This window comes from Dendrobates tinctorius, unplaced genomic scaffold (assembly GCF_039654945.1).
Source record: "Dendrobates tinctorius isolate UK_male_01 unplaced genomic scaffold, ASM3965494v1 ptg000111l, whole genome shotgun sequence".
NCBI lineage: Eukaryota > Metazoa > Chordata > Amphibia > Anura > Dendrobatidae > Dendrobates > Dendrobates tinctorius.
This window is the reverse complement of record NW_027361779.1, coordinates 20,268,376-20,285,567: the sequence shown is the minus strand read 5'-3', so window position 1 is coordinate 20,285,567 and position 17,192 is coordinate 20,268,376. Positions and strand designations below refer to the sequence as shown.

At 42.1% G+C, this 17,192-nt stretch overlaps 1 protein-coding gene across 5 annotated transcripts in view; it reads right to left on the bottom strand.

Annotated features, from left to right (window-relative positions):
- The window catches only part of EPHA7 (EPH receptor A7), a 283,691-nt gene that overhangs the window by 221,812 nt on the left and 44,687 nt on the right, over positions 1 to 17,192 (bottom strand). The window contains exon 4 of one of the 5 annotated variants that reach the window (XR_012234802.1): positions 9,415 to 9,562. The exons of the other annotated variants lie outside the window; for them this stretch is intronic. The gene's annotated coding sequence lies outside the window, so the exon portion shown is untranslated. The remainder of the gene's footprint in view (positions 1 to 9,414; positions 9,563 to 17,192) is intronic. 5 annotated transcript variants of the gene reach the window in all.

The window sequence follows — 17,192 nt, the reverse complement described above, 5'->3', positions numbered from 1 at the left end:
ATACGAGGAGCGTATTACATGCTGGGGAAGGATACGAGGAGCATATCACACGCGCTGAGGATGGATACGAGGAGAATATTACACGCTAGGGAAGGATACGAGGGGCATATTACACGGCGGGGCATGGATATGAGGAGCATATTACACGCTTGGGAAGGATATAAGGAGCGTATAATGAGCTAGAGAAGGATACGAAAGCATATCACGCTCTGGGGATGGATACGAGGAGCGTATCCCGCTCTGGGGATGGATACGAGGAGCGTATCCCTCTCTGGGGATGGATACGAGGAGCGTATCCCTCTCTGGGGATGGATACGAGGAGCGTATCCCTCTCTGGGGATGGATACGAGGAGCGTATCCCTCTCTGGGGATGGATACGAGGAGCGTATCCCTCTCTGGGGATGGATACGAGGAGCGTATCACTCTCTGGGGATGGATACGAGGAGCGTATCACTCTCTGGGGATGGATACGAGGAGCGTATCACTCTCTGGGGATGGATACGAGGAGCGTATCACTCTCTGGGGATGGATACGAGGAGCGTATCACTCTCTGGGGATGGATACGAGGAGCGTATCACTCTCTGGGGATGGATACGAGGAGCGTATCACTCTCTGGGGATGGATACGAGGAGCGTATCACTCTCTGGGGATGGATACGAGGAGCGTATCACTCTCTGGGGATGGATACGAGGAGCGTATCACTCTCTGGGGATGGATACGAGGAGCGTATCACTCTCTGGGGATGGATACGAGGAGCGTATCACTCTCTGGGGATGGATACGAGGAGCGTATCACTCTCTGGGGATGGATACGAGGAGCGTATCACTCTCTGGGGATGGATACGAGGAGCGTATCACTCTCTGGGGATGGATACGAGGAGCGTATCACTCTCTGGGGATGGATACGAGGAGCGTATCACTCTCTGGGGATGGATACGAGGAGCGTATCACTCTCTGGGGATGGATACGAGGAGCGTATCACTCTCTGGGGATGGATACGAGGAGCATATCATGCACTGGGGAAGGATACGAGAGCATATCACGCTCTGGGGATGGATACGAGGAGCATATCATGCGCTGGGGAAGGATACAAAAGCAAATCGCGCTCTCGGGATGGATACGAGGAGCATATCATGCGCTGGGGAAGGATACGAAAGCATATCACGCTCTGGGGATAGATACGAGGAGCATATCATGCGCTGGGGAAGGATACAAAAGCAAATCACGCTCTCGGGATGGATACGAGGAGCATATCATGCGCTGGGGAAGGATACGAAAGCATATCACGCTCTGGGGATGGATACGAAGAGCGTATTACACGCTGGGGATGGATACGAGGAGCGAATGATGTGCTGGGGTTGGATACAAGGAGCGTATTAGGCCTTGATCACACTTCCGTTTTTTTAAATCCGTCCAAATCCGCCGTTTTCCGTTAAAAAACGGATCCGCCATGTTTTTGGCGGATCCGTTTTTTTTCCCCATAGACTTGCATTAGCGGCTACCGCGGATCCGTCAAAAAAACGGATCCAAACGGATCCGTTAGCGGCAAAAAACGGAAACGTTTGGCGGACACCAAAAACGGATGTGTGAAACAGGGCTTACACGTTGGGGAAGGATACAAGGAGCATATCACACGCGCTGAGGATGGATACGAGGAGCGCATTACACGCTGGGGATGGATACGAGGAGCATATTACACGCTGGGGAAGGATATGAGGAGCATATTACACGCTGGGGAAAGATACAAGGAGCGTATCATGCTCTGGGGATGGATACGAGGAGCGTATCACGCTCTGGGGATGGATACGAGGAGCATATCACGCTCTGGGGATGGATACAAGGAGTGTATCACGCTCTGGGGATGGATACGAGGAGCGTATCACGCTCTGGGGATGGATACAAGGAGCATATCATGCACTGGGGATGGATACGAAAGCATATCACGCTCTGGGGATCGATACGAGGAGCTTATCATGCTCTGGGGATGGATACGATGAGCATATTACATGCTGGGGATGGATACGAGGAGCGAATGATGTGCTGGAGTTGGATACGAGGAGCGTATTACACGCTGGGGATGGGTATTAGGAGCGAATGATAAGCTGAGGATGGATACGCAGAGTGCTCATAGACGTACCTTACCAGTGCTATGGGGTAATAATATAGTAAAGTTAGGGTGGGTAGACATCTCTAGTTCTTGATTAAGAAGACTCTTAACAAGGTTTTAGCTTTTACTCAGAACCTAAAATGACAGAGTGCCAGTCATTCCTATGGTCAGATATATCAAAACAAAATTCTATTTTGTTAAAAATAAATATGCTAAAGAGACAAACCTTACAAATAAAGACAGCATTAATATGAATTTATTGGCTCTATAACCATAGGTCAACCTTCAAAAACATTAACTCATTATTCCTATGCAAGGTTAATGATTAAGTAACACAAAGAAAACAAATCTACATATTATTTCATGGAAGGTAATTTACAATCATCAAGCAAAAGTCTTATATGCAGGATGTCCCAGTCAGGGTATGTTCACTTACAGTGGTTTTTTAATGCAAAGTACCAGAAAAAGCTATGAGATTTCAGAAATCTCATGCACACACTTTCTTTTCCTGCCTGAGTTTGAATTTTTTTTTTTTTTTTTAAATCTGCAGCATGTAAGGCCTCTTTCACACTTCAGTTTTTTGCATCAGTTCAAATCCGCCAAAAAGGCAGACAAGCGGATCCGTTCTGAACTGACGTGAACGGATGGCACAGGATCCGTTTTCAGACGGATCCTGAAAATGAGGAAATTTAAAGGAAACGCTGGGAGAGAGAGAGAGAGATTGAGATTTTTTTTGTCCGGCACCCAGAAAGAATTTCGGGTTAAATCAGTGTCTGGAGGATCCGCCAGAAAAAAAAACGTTGCAAGCTCCATTTTGAAATCTTTGAGGATGGTGACGGACAGCAACTTTTGGCGGATCCGCAAAAAAAACGGATGCAACGGACGGCAATCCGTCACAATCCGCCATTAATGGAAGTCAATGGGGAAAAAAACGGATCCTCAAAAGAAAATTGAGGATCCGTTTTTTTCAAAACCTGGCGGATTGTGACTGATTGTAAAAAACTGAAGTGTGAAAGAGGCCTTAAATCAGTGTTTGCAGGATCCGCCAGAGAAAAAAACGTTACAAGCTCCGTTTTGAAATTTTTGAGGATGGTGACGGACAGCAACTTTTGGCGGATCCTCACAAAAAACGGATGCAACGGACAGCAATCCGTCACAATCCGCCATTAATGCAAGTCAATGGGAAAAAAACGGATCCTCAAAAAAAAATTGAGGATCCGTTTTTTTTCAAAACCTGGCGGATTGTGACTGATTGTAAAAAACGGAAGTGTGAAAGAGGCCTTACTCACTTGCTATGAGTGCCGACCACCGGGCGGCACTCACAGCAAGCCGACAGTGATAACCATAGTTGTCTCCAGGAGACCTCTGGTTGTCATGCCAACCCACCGGCGACCCGCAGTCACGTGACAGGGTCACCGGTAGGTGGATTTCCAGCCCAATGGCCGTAAGCGCATGGTAAATGCCGCTGTCAGAGTTTGACAGCGGCATTTAACAGGTTGATAGCCACGGGGCGATCTTGATTCCACCCGCGGCTTTTTCGGGCACATGTCAGCTGTTCAAAACAGCAGACATATACCTGGAAAGATGTGGGCTCACCGGCAGAGCTCACATCAAAGGGAGAAGCGAAATGTACTAGTAAGGCACATGTTACAAACGGGTTAGCTAGGGTGTATTTATAAAGGGCATTTTAGGTATCAGATCACCCCATTAACTAAAGCTTTTGGCGGATGAGATGTAGAGGCATTCGTCATCCAGAGCCTATAATGACATCCGTTAAATTATACATTTTTCGAAGGACACTGCTGGATGGATTGACTAGCAGAATCCACTATGATCTTCCATTACTTTTTATTTTTTTACAGTATACTGGTGTATATGTACCAGACAGAAGCAATAAGGACAGTTTTTTTGCCTCCATTTATCAACAGGAGGCTAAGGACACATTTATGTCAGGAGTAAATTGGGAAAACATTGATACAGTTCCCTGTACACAAGTGCCACAATAAAATTCTCAAAATGCGCTATATCTTCTCATCTTCAGGATGCACAAGCATAAGTGATTTATATGTGTCTATTCCCTGTTCACCATGCTCTTCTTACCATACGTGACTGCAGATAAAAAGGGTAAGAACGGGAAGTAAAGAATGCAGAGATGAAGAGGGAGCTAACTAAGAACCATTGCACTTATGTAGCATTTAAGTGGCACTTGGCAAAACAAGAATATATTAGTGAGGCCGTGATGCTTTTTTCTTCTTTCATCTGCTTGTTGACTATTTTATTTGTTCATTGCATGTCATTCTTCTCTTTTTATCTTTTTTTTTTTTTTTTTTTCATGTAAAACATGATTAACCTTTCAAAAACCGTACATAGGGGTATGTGCACACATCTTTTTTTCAGGCAGAAACTGCCAGAAGAGCCTATCAGAAAACACTCAAAACAATGCACATATGCATTTCTATGTAAAAATGACTTGCAGTGCATATGTTCAGACTTTCTAACTCCCTTTTATTTGCTTCAGGTTTCTGTGGAAACACACTGACATGTGCACAGACCCATTCATTTGGAAACTGTCACCACACATACCTGAGACATGGATATGTGAAAGGGGCCTTACAATGCAAGTCAATTGGAAAGCGTAAAGTACACCTGGACATCATTTGGAGCATTTTGTCATTGCTTTTGCTTAAAAAAAAGTCTAGCATTTTCTTCATTATTCATTGAAGTGAAAAAAAAAATAATGGAAAATTACAATATGAAAGACCGATAATAAACCACCAACAGCCAAAAACTGTGAGAAAGCGCTCAGGAATTACTGAAAAAAGTAAAAAGATGCTCTAAAAAAAAAAAAAAATCCCAAAGTTTCCAGAAGCATCTTCTGCTTTGAAAAACTCAGCCTGGTTTGCCTGTGTTTAACCCCTTCCCAACACATACTACTCTGCTGTAGCTGAGTTCCTGCAAAGAGAAGTATATGTACGGCTCGGCGATCACACAGCCTCACGCTAAGCGCCGTGGTGATCGCATGCGGGTGTCAGCTTAGTATGAGAGCGGACACCGTGCAGCAACGCCCACGATCAGTGCTAGGCCCGATCACGGGCATTTAACCCCTCTGGTTGAGGAGCATCGTGCATGGAATCAGTTCCCTGCTCCATGGAAACCCCTGGCTCCAAAATGGCTATGGGGTCCTTCCGGGTCCTGCAGAGAAGGTGGCTTGTGAGCAACTGCTACGAGCAGGACCTGAGACGCCTTCTTCCCTTGCCCGTCAGATCGCTGATCTGATACTCTGCAGTGTAGAGTATCATATCAGCGATCTGATGTAATATGGTAATATCCCATACTGAGACAATGTAAAAAAAAGTTTAAAAGGAAAAAAAGTATTAGCAAGTGTAAAAATATTTTTTAAAAATCCCTAAATAATAAAAGAAATAATTTTCGAAATGAATACATTTATTTATGTAAATAAAAAAACAAACAATAAAAGTACACATATTTGGTACTGCCGCGTCCATAATAACCCGCTCTATAAAACTGTCCCTCTGGTTAACCCCTTCAGTGAACACCGTAAAAAAAAAATTAAAAATAAAAAACGAGGCAAAAAACAATGCTTTATAATCATAATGCCAAACGAAAAGTGCAATAAAATGCGATCAAAAAGACGGATGTAAATAAAAATGGTAACTGTGAAAACGATATCTTGCCCCGCAAAAAAAACAAGCCGCCACATAACTCCATCAGCAGAAAAATTAAAAAGTTATAGCTCTCAGAATTAAAGCGATGCAAAAATATTTTTTTTCTATAAAATAGTTTTTATTGCGTAAAAGCGCCAAAATATATAATAACAATATAAATGAGGTATCGCTGTAATCGTACTGACCCAATGAATAAAACTGTCTTACCAATTTTACCACACGTGGAACGGTGTATGTATGTGTATATGTATAAGCAATGAATTACTGGTTTTTGTTCATACTGTCTTCCAAAAATCAAAATGGAAAGCAATCAAAAAATGTCATGTGCCCGAAATGGAACCAATAAAAATGCCAGCTCGTCTTGCAAAAAACAAGCCCTCACATGACTCTGTCGGCCGAAATATGAAAAAATTATAGTTCTCAAAATATGGTGATGCAAAAACGAGTTTTCACAATAAAAATCTTCTTTTAGTGTGTGACCCCAGACAAACATAAAAACCTGATATAGATCTGGTATTGCTGTAGTCGCACCGACCCTAAAGGCCCCGTCACATTAAGCGATATCGCTAGCAATATCGTTATAACGTCACTGGTTTTGTGACGCAGCAGCGATATCGCTATGTGTGATACTTACCTCCCAACGGCTCCCCCGCTGATTATCGCTGATCGCGCGAGAACGTCCTGGGCTGTTTCTCGCCGTCAGCTTCCTGCTGGGCTTCCTGTGGCGCCGACAAGCGATGCGTGGACGCGAGCGGGAGGACGTCAGGATCGCCTCGTCTGACAGGTAAGTAGCGACCCCCGACCGCTGCTATGTCGCTGGTGAGATCTGCCTGTGTGGCATCTCACTAGCGATCACATAGCGATGCACCAGCGATCCATATCGTTGTCAGGATCGCTGGTGCATCGCTAAGTGTGACAGTACCTTAAGAATAAAGTCGCCTAATCACTTATACCGCACGAGGAATGGCATAAAAAATAAAATCAATTCTTCACATACTGTTGATTTTTTTCATTCTGCCTCCCAAAGATCGCAGTAAAGCTCGGAGCACATTTATCCTGCACGCTGCGCTGAGTGCTTCCACCGCGGTTTTCGTGTAAATCTCTGAAATACGTGATTCAGACTTCCAGGCGGAAGATTCCTTATAATGAGGCAGATGGACTGTGGACGCCGTCTGACCTGTGATCTGGCGGTGTCCGTCCTATTAAGATTGTGTAAAAGTTCTGTCGGCCACAGTTTTGTGCGCTTCTGAAAAGGACACCACTGAATAGAGGCCAGACTGAGTCCAGAGTAAATCTGCTGCCTCATTATAGTGATTGGATCCCTTGGGGTTTCATCTGAATCAGTTCACCCAGCGATTTAGATGGAAACCACAAAGTAAGCGGTCAGAATAGAGCGCCGGATAACTGTGATCCCAAACGTTATGTAAAATGTTCCCAATAAAAGTTTCAGCTCAATCCACAAAAAAAGCAAGTCCCCACTTAGGTCTGTCATCTTTTCATGGAAATATAGGGGACTTCCACGTTACTGGTAGTACAAGGCTCTGGAAAATTGAAATGGCTCCTCACCCGCCAAAAGAAATTCAGCAAATTCTGTGCTCCCAAATCCAAATGCCCCTCCTCCTTTCTGAGCCCCAATGTTTCTAAACCACATTCAGTATCCACAGGTTTGGCCATTTCTGTAGTGATGAGAGCTCTCCTAATTTACAGGTGTGTGTCTCCAGAAGCACGGGCTGAGCATAATGTACTGGTGACCGCAATGGCAGTTTGCAATTTTCACTCAGCAACAACCAATGCTGCCTATTTCTGGAAAAACACCCATGGAGTCAAAATTGTCACTACTTCTGGAGATAAATTCCCAAAGGGCTATAATTTCCAAAATGATGTCACATGAGGGGGGACTCTGTTTTTCTAGCGCTTTAGGGTCTCTTTATATGGAATCTGCAAACTAGTCTAGGAAAATCTGCGCTCCAGGAGGCAAAAAGCGCTCCGTCCCTTCCAAGTCTATCCATATGGCAAAGTAGTACTGTACATCCACATATGGGGTATTTCTATATTCAGCAGAAATTGTGGGACAAATTTTGGTGCCATTTTTACCCATTTTCCAGTGTGAAAATGTAAAACTTGTGACTAATGCAAATTATTTTTTTTCACTGCCCAATGGCATAAAAGTCTGTGACATACCTGTGGTGTCAGTATAATCACTGCACCCCCAGATGAATTCATTGAGAGGTTTAATTGGTAAAATGGGGTCACTTATGGGGGGTTCTGCTGTTCCTGTGTGCCCAAACAGTAGATCTCTCCCACATATGGCATATCGGCATGCTAAGGCTAGTTTCACACTAGCGTTAGGAGGCGCAGCGCAGGGCCGCCGCTAAGCTCTGTCCCTGGCCACGCCTCCTCCGGTCAGTTCCTCCTATGGTCTCATGACGCTGCATGCGACCAGCGTACCCTATATTTAGCATTGGGTACACTGGCCGTATGGTTTTGCCGGCGCATGCTCCCTTTTTACGCTGCGCCGAGCGAACAAAAATGCAACATGGTGCATTTGGCGCACGTCGGCGCAGCGCAAAAGGGGCGCATGCGCCGGCAAAAGCATACCAGCGCACGACCAGTGTACTCAACGCTAAATATAGGGCACGCTGGTCGCATGCAGCGTTATGCGACCATAGGAGGAGCTGACCGGAGGAGGCATGGCTGGGGGCGGAGCTTAGCAGCAGCCCTGCACTGCTGCGCCTCCTAACGCTAGTGTGAAACTAGCCTAAGGAGAAATTGCACAATAAATTGTCTGATCCACTTTCTCCTGTTACCCTTGCGAAAGTAAAAAGAATTATGGTAGGTCTAAAGGAGAATTTTTGGGAAAGAAAAGTAAATATTTATTTTTTCCTTCCATATTCCAAATATTCTTGTGAAGCACCTGAAGGGTTAATAAACTTCTTGATTGTGGTTTTTGAGTACCTTGAGGGGTGCAGTTTTTAGAATGGTGTCATGTTTGGGTATTTTCTTCATATAGGCCCCCTCAAAGTCATTTCAAATGTGAGGTGGTCCCTTAAATGTATGGTTTTGCAAATTGTGTTGTAAAAATGAGAAATCGCTGGTCATCTTTTAACCCTTATAACTTCCTAACGAAAAAAAAAATTGTTTCAAAAATTGTGCTGAGTTAATTTAGACATGTGAGAAATGTTATTTATTAACTATTTTGTGCAATATGACTCTCTGATTTAAGGGCACAAAAATTAAAAGTTTAAAAATTGTGAAATCTTCAAAATTTTCACCAAATTTCCATTTTTTTCACAAATAAAACATAAGTCATATCAAAGAAATGTTACCACTATCATAAAATAAAATATGTCACGAGAAAACATTTTTAAAATCAGTGGGATCAATTGAAGTGTTCCAGAGATATGACCTCATAAAGTGACTGGTCAAAATTGTAAAAATTGGCCTGGTCAGGAAGGTGAAAAGAAGCTTGTGGTGAAGGGGTTAAAGTGAACCTGTCACCAAGTTTGGCCTATACTAAGTAAGGCCACCACCTTTCGGGGCAGATATTCAGCATTCTATAATGCTTTATAACTGCCCCCAATCTGACCTGCAACACAAGAAAAAGAGGTTTTATTATACTTACCTGCGGGGTGGTCCGGTCCTAGGGGTGTCGATGTTCTTGGTCCAGTGGCGGCGCCTCCCATCTTCTTGCTTCGTGTTGATGATATGTTTCTACGTCATCCACACGGTCACCTGGGCCTCGTACGCCTGTGCAGGTGTACTTCTCTTCCCTGTTGAGAACAAAGTAAAGTACTGCAGTGCTCATGCCCTAGTCAGGGCAGAGAAATACGCCTGCGCAGGAGTGCGATGCCGGGGACACTGTATGGATGACGTAGGGATGTGTATTTTTCTTCTCTTTCACGTCGTGGGCAGATATACAGCATTATAGAATGCGGTATATATGGCCTGAAAAGTGGTGGCTTTACCTCATATCGGCCAAACCTGGTGACAGGTTCCCTTTTAAGAGGCATTGTGTGCACTTGCCCATATGGTAATTTATTACCTACAAGTCAGTCAGCACTAATTAAATATCATTGCCCTATCATACCTAAAAATATGATCAAGTGTTAATTTCTGAAGAGCAGAGCTTTTCCCACTTTTTTTCAGACAGATAGGAGCATATTTCATAGGGATCATTGGCCTGTGCATTTGCTGTATAATCTTAGTGAAAGGTGTGAAGAGGGGAAATGGATCCTTTCCATTATATTTTACGGTCACTGGGAGTAGTAATTAGTAGTGGCATCGCCATTAGATCATCTGTGGGGGTTTTTTATCTAAAGATAGTGCTGTTTGAATTTTTGTGATGGATGACCCCAAAGTAATTGCTTTTGCCATGCAAGTCATAGGTGTAGCAAATAAATGAATAGCTACGATTAATATTCTCATAGCCATTACTTGGAAGATATAAGTAGTTCTGGGACAACAGATGTGACGGAATGGTTACTATTGAAGGGGCTTTCATTTCTGGAAGGCTGTACTGCTTTATCTTTAAAGTTCTCGTATGAAATCATTATACTTTTACGGTATTTACATTTTTGCCTTGTAAATAATATGCCGCAATCAATCCATGGGGCTCCTCAGACATTCTTCCAGCTACTACTTGTTTTCTTTTTACCATTATAACCGCAAGACATGCGTTGCCACCATTGGGACGTTTCCACATTCAGCCCCCATTGATCTCGGTAGCAGCATTTGAACCATTATGAGTTTAAGCTCTGATCCCTTATTCAAGCTATTTAGAAAAGCAGTTAAATGCAATAAACATGCTAATTTTTACAGATTTGTTTTAAATCAGTCTACAATGCTTCCTGTAGAAAGCAGGATCAGAATATAACCATTCAGTGCATATATGTGCCAATGTGTTTTCACATAATGATTTTTTTTTTTTACTTTCCACAGAATATGTATTAGATGTATGACTATTGAGAAGGGGAGTCCATAAAAGGGTGGTCTAGTACCTAAAATGTCCTTTCTAAATCTCTATTTTTACACCCTAATCACTTTTGTAATTCTCTTTATTATACAATACCCTATACTTTTTCCAATCCTGCTAATCTCTAAATGTGTTTTACTTCACTTCCCTAAATTATGTTTTTTTTATTTTACTTCACTTCCTGTGAAGTTATTTTTAATGGAAGCCTCAAAGGGAACATCACAAGAGGCTGGTACTGCACTCATTTCTCCACAGCATCTACGACCCCTTCTGAAATAGGACATCATCAGGAAACAGTGCTGTAGTACTGTAACTTACTACAGTGTCTTCTGACGATGCCCTGGATCCATGGTCATGGTGATAGATTCTGCGGAGAGGTGAGTGAAGCGCCGGCGCTCTGCTTCTGTCCTCGCTGCCATAAAGTTGTCAGAGGGCAGTGAGTGACACCAGCACTGCACCACAGCTTCTGTTACCACCCTCAAATGAATTGTCATCAGGGGATGGGTGCAAGCAGCTCTCACACAGCATCTATCACCGCCCCCTGATGATGATTCGTTTCAGGGCAATGATGGAAACTGTGAAGCAGCGCTCGCACTCACACTGCTTTTATCTCCGTCCCCTAATGAAGTGTTTCGCAGTTAGAAGCTGTGGAGACAGAAGCAAAGTGCTGGCGCTGCGCTCACTTCTCCCACAACTTCTATCACCATGACCATGTGATCCAGGACATCTTCAGAAGGCATCAAAGCAGGAAACTGTAGTATGTAACTGCAGTGTTGCCCCTTGATGATGTCCTATTACAGGAGAGGTTATAGACGCTGCGGGGAAGTGAGTGCAGCCCCAGTCTACTGTAAGACTTCGCTCAACAAAACGTCCCAAGAGGCGAAGTAGAGAAAGCACATTTAGGGAACAGCAGGGTAGGGAGAAGTGTAGGAGTATTGTATAATAAAGCTAACTGCACAAGTGACTAGGATGTAAAGACAGATATTTTGAAAGGACATTTTAGGTTCTGGGCCACTCCTTGAAGTGTAGAGCCCATACATGTTGTTTGCTATGTTCACTTCTTTGTAACTGATGATGGTAGCCGTATGATAAAACACTTGTGGAATTATATTGAGCTGTCTGTCTGTCCTGTGGGTACAGTCTATTGCTTTGGCGGTAGTTTCACTAGCTGCGCAGTTTATAAAAGGTTAACTTCTTTCACCAGTGCAGTTTCATGTTGCTCCCCACTACGTAATTTAAGCCGTCTGCTTCCATTTCTGACCTCCACTTTTAATGAGATTCAGGAATGATGAATCCTCTTTGACAACGCACACAAGCAGGATAGACACAATGGACAACAACTTTTCAAAAAGCGTAAAACTCTCACTGTCGGATAACACATCATTGACAAGCTCACAATGTTTTAGTCCTTTCTCAAGAAGCTTGAATTCATATCACTCATCAAAGATATTAAATGCTCCTGGGCTTGGAAAGAGAATGTTTAATCTGTGTTCATATTTCTCCTTCTCCCTGTCGAATTTTAATCATCACGATTAGATTGTCTGTGCAGCTATCAACACCTATAAAACACTTTTTTAGTTGATTTTTTGCATAGTTGTACAGTTGATTAAGTTTGTGTTTCTTTGTATACAAATGTACAAAACTTAGGCTCAGTGTATTTTAAGATAATTAAATCCTGGGGTGTAAAGAATTAATAAAGCATTAATTTAGTAAAATAAATGTAGTAAAGGTTTGCTCTGCATCAAAAAGTCAGGTTTTCTGCATTTTTCTTTAGCAGTATTGTATTGGGTGTGAATTATGAGTATTTTGTCCACAGTACACATTTATTAAAGTTAGTTTTATTCACCAAAAACGCAGCAGAAAAACGTTGAAAGAAGTAATTCAGCTACATACTTTCGATATGATCATTGCCTGTATGTAGCAAAGCTGATCGGGTTATGGCAACTTCTAGTCTCCCATGGAGACTATTGAAGCATGCCAAAAGTAAAAAAAAAAAGTTTTTAAAAATATTAAAAAAATAAAGTTTAAATCACCCCACTTTGCCCCATTTAAAATAAAATAAAAAAATCCAACAAACATATTTTGTATCGCCGCATTCAGAATTGCGCGATCAATAAAAAAAAAAGGATTAACCTGATCGCTAAATGGAGGAGCGAGAAAAAAAGTCAAAATGCCAGATTAAGTTCTTTTTGGTTGCCGCGACATTGCATTAAAATGCAATAACGGGCGATCAAAAGATCATATCTGCACCAAAATGGTATCAATAAAAACGTCATCTCGGCACGCAAAAAATAAGCTCTGACCCAATCCAAGCTCACAAAAAATGGAGATGCTACGAGTCTCGGAAATTGGCGCAAATTTTTTTTTTTAACAAATTTTGGAATTTTTTTTCACCACTTAAAAAAAAAAGGACCTAGACATGTTTGGTGTCTATGAACTTGTAATGACTTGGAGAATCATAATGGCATGTCAGTTTTAGCATTCAGTGAACATGGTTAAAAAATTAAAAGCAAAAAAACATTGTGGAATTGCCTTTGTTTTGCAATTCCTCTGCACTTTTTTTTTCCCCATTTTTGAGTACATGATATCGTAAAACAAATAGTGTTGTTCAAAAGTACAACTCGTCCCGCAAAAGACAAGTTATCACATGGAAATACTGAACAGAAAAGTAAAAAAAAGTTATGGCTCTGGGAAGAAGGGGAGCAAGAAACAAAAGTGCAAAAACGAAAAAGGGCTTTGTCTCAAAGGGGTTAAAATGCCAACTTTTTGTGATGTAAAAAAAATCATGCCATGAAAAATCATTTGGCCTTTCATAAGTACTGGTTGAGCACAGTAGTGTTCTCCTTTCTGCACTAGCAGGTGCATTTGATGAAACGTTTCAGGATGCACAAGGACAGTACAGGGCCTCCATTTTAAGGGCCAGATGTCGACTGCCCTTCTCAGGGTAGGAGCTTTGGGGGATCAGGTTAGGCCAGCCGATAGGGCTCTGTTAGGACCAGACTACCATCCCCACCTCTCCTGTAGGAATCCTACCCGTGATGACCTTCTGCATCTGACTTCTTCTCATGGGTGAGACCACTCCATTTATACATGCACAAGGACAGTGCAGGGCCTCCATTTTAAGGGCCAGATGTGGACTGCCCTTCTCAGGGTAGGAGCTTTGGGGGATCAGGTTAGGCCAGCCGATAGGGCTCTGTTAGGACCAGACTACCATCCCCACCTCTCCTGTAGGAATCCTACCCGTGATGACCTTCTGCATCTGACTTCTTCTCATGGGTGAGACCACTCCATTTATACATGCACAAGGACAGTGCAGGGCCTCCATTTTAAGGGCCAGATGTGGACTGCCCTTCTCAGGGTAGGAGCTTTGGGGGATCAGGTTAGGCCAGCCGATAGGGCTCTGTTAGGACCCGACTACCATCCCCACCTCTCCTGTAGGAATCCTACCTGTGATGACCTTCTGCATCTGACTTCTTCTCATGGGTGAGACCACTCCATTTATACATTCCTTTGCTTTTTGGGTGGATCCTCATACCCTTTATGTGTTTATTTTACCTCTGCACTTACGCACATAACTTATTGTTATTTTATGGCTTCACTAGGTCTTTATCCTGCATGAGTTTTGGGACCCCTGTCAGTTTATTGCTATTTGATGCATCCTGTGACATTGCCATATTTTGTCATCTTTCATGTGTATTTTCATATGTTATGAGTCTGCAAAGTTGGCTCTAGTCATTTACTTGCTGAACTGGACACAGTTGTCTGATCTGTATATATTGATAACTGCAGCTATATGTTCACCCTAATTGACATCCGTATATTCTGCTCCTAACATTGTTGAGAGAAGCAAGGTCTTCAACCTTCCTTAAGGGTATGTGCACACGCTGCGGATTCTGCTGCGTTTCCGCAGCGTTTTTGGCTCTGCAGAAACGCAGTAGATTCTGCTGCGTTGTACAGTACCTTTATTTCCTATGGAAATAAAAAAAAGCTGTGCACATGCTGCGTTTTTTTCCGCGCGGTTTTGCTGCGGTTTACAATCCGCAGCATGTCAATTGTTTGGTGCAGAAACGCTGCGGTTTTACACCTCATCCATTATGAGGTGTAAAACCGCAGGGCAAAACCGCAGAAAAAACGCAGAAAAACCGCAGCACTTTGTCCTGCGGATTTCCTGCGGTTTTCTCTACAAAATCCGCAGAGACTAAAAACTACGTGTGCACATACCCTTATATTTTATGCACCTTTTTTCCCTCTGGGTGGCTTCATTTTATTAGTAGTTAATTCAAAGTTATATTCTATGCTATCTCTATTGCTGATGCGCTTTTATAAATACACCCTAGATGAAATGCCAGCTTTTTGTAATGTAAAAAAAATCATCATTCCACAAAGAATAATTTCAGAACTTTTTCCTCCTTTAATGTTACCCATAATCTGTACAATTCAATTGACAAAACAACTGAAATCTTTTCAAGTGGAAAAGAAAAATAAAGAACTAATATAATGTGGATGCATAAATATACACACACTTAAACTAGTACTTTGTTGAAGTACTTTTGAATGTATAACAGCATTCAGCCGTTCTGGGTAGGAGTCTATCAGCATGGTACATATAGAATTGACAATCTTTTAAGTAGTGCTGCAAATCTATCAGATGGTGAGAGTATCTCCAGTATTCAGCCTTCTTAAGAGCAACCCACAGATTTTGTATTGGATTCATGTCTGGGCTGTGGCTTTGCCATTTCAAAACTTTGGTCTTCTTCTAACAAAGCCTTTCTTTTGTTAATTTGCAGATATACTTAAGGTTGCTGTTGTTCTGAAAGGTGAAATTCATTTTTATCTTCAGCTTTTTTTGCAGAGTCTTAAAGGTTTTGATTCAAAAATTGACTAATATTTAGAACTGTTCAATATTCCCTTCACCTTCACTAAACTCCCAGTCCCAGCTGCTGAAAAACAGCACCAATGAATAATGCTGCCTCCACCATGCTTCACTGAACGTATGGTTTTCTTTTTATGATGTGCAAGTGTTGGCTTTATGTCAAACATACCTTTCAGAATTATGGCCAAAAAAGTTCAAGTTTGGTCTCATCAGACCATAACACGCTTTTCTCACAAGCTTTTGGCAAAATATAGCCAAGATTGGATGTTTTCGTTATAAGAAACGGCTTCACTCTTGCCAACCTACCCAACAGCCCTGACATTATGAAGAACAGGGGAGGGACAGTGTTGTCACATGCCATACACAAACACTACTTGCCAGAAATTGCTCATTCTGGACCAATTTTCTTGTCTTTTCATAAATGTTTGAAATTCTAGGCAATGTCACCGTTGTGCCAAATTGAATCCACTTCTTGATGACCACCTTCACAGTGCTCCATGATAAATCAAACGGCTTGGAATTTTATTGATTTCAGTTGGTTTCTCAATGGATTTGCACAGACTATGGATGACATTAAAATGTGGGAAAAGTTCAGAAATTAATTTTTTGCTCGATTTTTTTATGTTAGAAAAACCTGGCTTTTTTCATAGGGGTGTGTAGACTCTTTAAATCCACTGTAAACCTTGCATTCGGCCATAGGGCTCCTGCACGTATAGGCTGGTATTCTCCTAGAAATAGATATGTCTGATCTTTATTGAACATTTTTATTATGCAGAACTTATGTTTGGAACTGTAAGTAACAGGTATTCTACTGTATATGCCTTTCTTAATTTTCAGGTTAATAATTAAGAAGACGCAGATCATGAACGTTAAGGCTCTACTGCTATAATTTCTGAAGAAGCAGACTGAAGTACACTGGGGAGGGGCGCAGAGAATAATGTATAGAGATCTATTCAGGAATAGAGAGTTGAGGTGTAGTATTTGGGGATAAAGTCATGGGCTGATCATTTGACTTCACACTGTCTGTCAAATGCATAGACTGAAAAAATATGGATAGTAATAAGAACCCTGTATTAGGTGTACTGTAGAACTTGACTTTTGCTACTGACAGAAGTGAGGGGTTATAGATAGGATATATCATACTGTATAGGCATAGCACGGGATATGTTATGTTCCTCTGGTAAAAGGCTTAAAACATATTGTGAACATGCCATTACACACACAAGCTACCGGAGGATAGATTTCTGATTTGACTGTGATTTCTGCCCTGGCAATATAGGAATTTGTAAGAATTACTTCTCTTTTGTGGAAGACATTTAATTATTTACAATTTAGAGAAATAAACCTATTCTCAACTTGCTTGCAATGTCTCAATAACAAAATGACATTAAAATTGCAAAAGACTTCATTTCCTGCTGAAACAAACTATTATTTTACCAGATGCAAACGTAACCCAGGTAATTGAAGTGGAAGCTGTATGTGTAGGTAGAGACAACCCAGATTGATCTGTAAAAGATAGATATGGGAAGTGGAGGATGGCGAGGCACAGCGACAC